Consider the following 5527-nt stretch of genomic DNA (forward strand, 5'->3'; position numbering starts at 1 on the left):
ATTCTCAAGTGCACATCAGATATTTTCCATAATAAACCACATATTGGACTGAGTCACTAGGGAAATATGAACAAATATATGAAGGCTAACATCTGCTCTGACTATAAAATCATAAAACTAGAAAACTTTTATAAACAGTAAGCAAGGAAATCTTCCAATATCTGCAGAGTAAATGCCATACTTCTGAAAGACTCCTCAGTTCATGAGGAACTCAAAGTAGAAAAAAAAAAAAAAAAAAAACTCCCTAGTGGCCCTTTCTGGTGGCACTATAGGTTAGAGCATAACATTATAAAGCAATCAGCAGCCTCTGCAGCATGAGTTCAATCTGCTGCTAGGCAGGTGACTCACATAGCGCAGCATACCTCTTCTGCCTTGCCTGCTGCTTTCCTCAGCAGTGTACTTCAGTGGATCCTTCTGTTCTGCTCCCAGCTCTTTCTCTTGTGCCCCCCTGCCCTTCTCGCCTGTATCCCAGTTCTTGCATGCTTAAGTGAATAAATCTTAAAAAAAAAAAAAAAGAAAACTTACTAGTGACTAATAACAAAAGGACAATGCATTCCAAAACTTAGTTCACAGCAAAAATAGTAATAAGAGGGCAATATTAATATATAGTAACACAGGCCCCTCTTAAAAAGCAAACAAACACAAACTTAAGAAACAGTAATAATAAACAATAAACTTTATCTTTAACCCCAAGGAACTAAAAAAATAAGAGCAAAACGAAAGGAGAAGGCAATGGAAGAAAGGAAATAACAGAGATAACATAAAAAGATAGTTCAAAGATTAATTATTACAAAAGCCAGTTTTGTGAAAAAAATAAACAAAATAGAAAAATCTCTAGCAAGCCTCACTAAGAAAATAAGGGAGAACATTCATACAAAAGGATCAGAAATGAAAGATGTTACAAAAGACGCTGCAAAAATCCAAATTAATAAGAGAATACTCTTAATATCTATCTGTAATTAGTACGATAACCTGAAAAAAAGATGGACAAACACTTAAAACTGCACAGCTGCCTAAGACTGAATCAGGGAAAATATAAAAATTAATAATTATAATAACAATCATAATAAAGGAAATTAAAGTAGTAATCAAAACTACCAAAAAAAAAAATTCAAGGAACTCTTTCAGAAGTTAGTTCTAACAATCTGGTAAGTAGGAAATAATAGCCACCTTGATCATAATTTTCCCAAAATTTGAAAGAGAAGGAATGTTTCTATGTGCATTTCTCAAGGCCAACATTGTCATAATACCAAAACACAGCAAAGACAGAGACAAAAAGAAAACCACAGATCAGTTTCTCTAATAACACTTATATCAAAATCTTCAAAATCTTAGCAAACTGAATTTGACAATGTATTAAAGAATTTTATACCTTGACCATTACAGAAGAATGGTTAAAAAAATCAACAATGTAATTCACCAAAATCAACAAAAAATAAAGTTTAAAACTACATGATTATTTTAATAAATATCAGGTTAGCTGCCAATTATATTAAGCTTCCATCGTAATAAAAACCCTTTGAAAACATGTGGGAGATGTTATATAATAAAAGCCGCCAACATCATTCTCAATGGTGAGAAAATTATATATTTTTCATAAAGATCTGGCACAAAAAAATAATGACCACTTTACCACAGATGTTCAACATAGTACTAGAAGTGCTAACTAGAGTTATAAAATAAAAATGTTTAAAATAAATTCAAATTGGGGGGAAATATATAAAGATGAAATTAAGATGAAGATAGCATGATGCTATATACCCAGAATGCAAGACTCCACAGAAAATCTAATCAAAACAATTATTCAGTTCAACAAATGTACAAATTATAAAATCAACAGCAAAAAAAATCAGTTACCTTCCTATGCATGAACAATAAACATGAAGAGAATAAAAAAAAAAAGTTCCACTTAAAATCACAGCTCTAACAAGAAGGTAAACTGTGGATCTCAGGAAAGTGCAGGCCTTCTCAAAAGACTTTTGGAAGCTGTCGACCCTACAATATCCTTCTGGAACTGAGAATGGCAAAGGGAGGGCTAAACCTTAAACAAAGGTTAAGACAGGGATGTAGGGGGAGAGAGCAGTGGCATACACTTGGTTATCTTCAGGGACAGTATCCATCAACACTTCCACAGCATCAATAATCTATGGACATTGGCATATCAGTGTCAAACTTGGTCTAGCCACAAATTCCTGACATGCTATAAAGAGCATTCCAAAGAGATACTGCCCAGTACTAGTGGATTAGTAGCCTAAGTATAGAACAAACTAGAAAACAAACAGGGAGAATGAAAAATAGAAATAACAAAGTAAGCCTTCTGGGTATCGACACACCACAGAAAGAAAATCAGCCCCAATACTCAACAACATTGACTTGGAAGCACTTCTCTGCCTTCCAGACAGAAAAATTAAAATTGCCATGATTAAAATACATAAATAAGACAAAAGGAAAAGAGAGATATAATGAATACAAATAGAACCCTAAAAATTTCATAGAAATACTAATGAAAATAATAAACCAGTTTAGTAAAGTATCAGGATACAAACTTAACACACAAAAATCAGGAGCTTTACTATATATAAATCCAAAGAAGACATTAAGAAAACCATCACATTTACAGTTGAAACAAGCAAACAAAAAATTAAATACATATGAATAGGCTTAACTAAGGAGGTGAGGTGAAGGACCTATACAAATTATATATATATATATATAAAAATATATATATATATACATATATATATATATATATGTATATATATATATATACATATATATATAAAAAACATTGTTTAATAATCAGAATACACACACACACACAAAATCAAACAATATCCTATGCCCATGGATTGGGCAAATTAACATTATTAAAGCAGCTGTCCTACTGAAAGCTATTTACAGATTAAATACAAACCCAATAAAAATCTTGATGACATTCTTCTAAGAAATATAACAATTAATGAAGAAATATATATGGAGCCACAGAAAACCTTGAATAGGGGCCCCCTTTGTGGAGCAAGGTTTTAATACATAGTGCCATCGTGCTCTTGTCATCCACTACAACCTGAGTTCAATCCCTGACTAGGGTACTAACTCATACAAAGGAACAAACCTCTTCTGTCTCACCCACTGCTCCCAACAGCAGTGTATTTCAATAGATCTGCCTATTCTGTTCATAGAGTTATTGTATACAGAAAAATAAATAGATCTTTAAAATCAAACAGACAAAGCACAAACCTCTAATCGACACAGGTCTCCTGACTCAAAAAAAAATGAAGGTATCACACTCCCAGACTACAAATTATATTACAACATCATAATAATTAAAACAGCATGGTACTGGTGCAAAATAAACAAACAGACCAATGAATTGAAGGAAACAATAAACATCTGGTATTACACCATACTAAAAATATTCTGTACAGGAAAAGGGACATTAACCAAAACCAAGAGACATCATATTGATATGGAGACAATTTTTGCACTCACTTCAACTGGTAAGTGACTGATAAAGTAGAGCACACACATCTCAACACAAACAAAGTAAACAATACAATAAAAAAAATGGGCAGAAGAGCTAAAATATATTTTTCCAAAGAGTAAATGCAAATGGCTAACAAATATATGAAAAATCATTCTCATAATTAGAGAAGTTTAAGTCAAAACCCCAATGAGATACAACCTTATGGTAGGTATTAAAAAATAGGAAACAACAATGTTGGCAGTGCTGTGGAGAAAAGGGAATTATTACACACTATTTTTTTTTAAAGATTTATTTATTTGTACATACAGAACTGGGGTACAGGCCAGAGGCTCAGGGGTGGTGAGAGGCTTCACCACAGACAGAGTGGGGAGCAGAACAGGCTGATGATGAAGTACACTGCTGAGGGGAGCAGCGGGCGGGCCAGGAGAGATCTGCCATGCCATGTGGTCACCTCCGGGGCAGGCAGGAATTGAACTCATGTAGAAGTGGCTTTAGCTTCTCAGTGCAGTGCTTTAACCCGCTGTGCCACCAGGGAGAGCCTATTCCACACTGCTTTTATGAATGTAAGCTGATCCATTTACTATGGGAAGTTGTGGTGATACCTCAAATTACATAAAATGGAGCTACCATATGACCCAGCAGTCCCACCTAGGAATCTACCCAAAGGACACAAAAACATTAATGCAAAAGGACACCTGCACCCATGTTTATTTTTCACAATTTACAATAAATGAAATATGGAAACATCCAAAATGTCCAAAAATAGATGATTGGTTCAAGAAGATGTGGTATATACAAAATGGAATACTACTCAACAACCAAATAAAAGATAAACTCATGTCATTTACAGCAGCATGTATGAAGCTAGAAAGGAGATTATGCTCAGAGAAGAAGGTTTAAAAAAAAAAAAAGAATGTGTAGATTGCCGACTAAATGGTAGTTTCTGCAGCCCTTCTTGATCATAGCTTTGCAGGAGGTCTCTGCCAGTCCCACGCCGGGACCGTGTTTCACAATCAGTATGACAATGTTGTCACTGTTTGGAGCCCTCAGGACAGGATTCATCAAGTTGACTGTGCAATGCAAATAGTCAAACAAGGTTCAGCCATAGTTGGTCTGAAATCAAAAACTCATGCAGTGTTGGTTGCATTGAAGAGAGCACAGTCAGAGCTTGCAGTCCATCAGAAAAAAATTCTCCATGTTGACAACCATATTGGCATCTCAATTGCGGGACTTACTACTGATATTGTACTTTATGCAATTTTATGCGCCAGGAGTGTTTGGATTCCAGATTTGTATTTAACAGACCACTTCCTGTGTCTCATCTTATATTTCTAATTGGAAGCAAGACCCAGATACCAACACAACAATATGGACTGAGACCATATGGCATTGGACTGCTTATTGCTGCCTATGATGATATGGGCCCTCACATTTTCCAGACCTGCCCATCTTCTTTTTTAACTGCAGAGCTTTGTCCATTGGAGCCTGTTCTCAATCAGCCTGTACTTACTTGGAGAAGCATATATCTAGATTTATGGAGTGCAATTTGAATGAATTGGTTAAATATGGTCTGTGTGCCTTACAAAAGACACTTTCTGCAGAACAGGACCTAACTACAAAGAATATTTCCATTGGAATTGTTGGAAAGACTTGGAGTTTACAATTCATAATGATGACTACATGTCTCCATTCCTGGAGAGTCTTGAAGTAAGACCACAGAGAAAGGCACAGCCTGCTCAACCTACTGATGAACCTGCAGAAAAGGCTGATGAACCAATGAAACATTAAGGGATAAATCATTTTATATGTGTATTCTCAAATATGTAATAATGCAAGAATAATATTGATAACAATATTCTTTACATTGAAACAAAATGGAAATGGTGGAATGTGATTTATGAATCAGTCCAGATGGGAATTTTTTTTTTCCAAGCAGATTTCACTTAAATCATTAAGTAGGGTGTATTTTTCATTTTCTAGAAAGTATAGGTATCTGTACTAATGTTTTTATATGAAGAACATAGTATCTTTGTATATTAAAGA

The 5527-nt window shown here is 34.6% G+C and overlaps 1 pseudogene; it reads left to right on the forward strand.

Moving 5' to 3' along the window:
• The first annotated feature begins 4417 nt into the window (after nucleotides 1-4417).
• On the forward strand, nucleotides 4418-5274 carry LOC101620833 (annotated as a pseudogene).
• Nucleotides 5275-5527: the final 253 nt, after the last annotated feature.

The sequence above is a fragment of the Condylura cristata genome, unplaced genomic scaffold, assembly GCF_000260355.1.
Source record: "Condylura cristata isolate star-nosed mole 26May11 unplaced genomic scaffold, ConCri1.0 scaffold00003, whole genome shotgun sequence".
NCBI classification, from domain to species: Eukaryota; Metazoa; Chordata; class Mammalia; order Eulipotyphla; family Talpidae; genus Condylura; species Condylura cristata.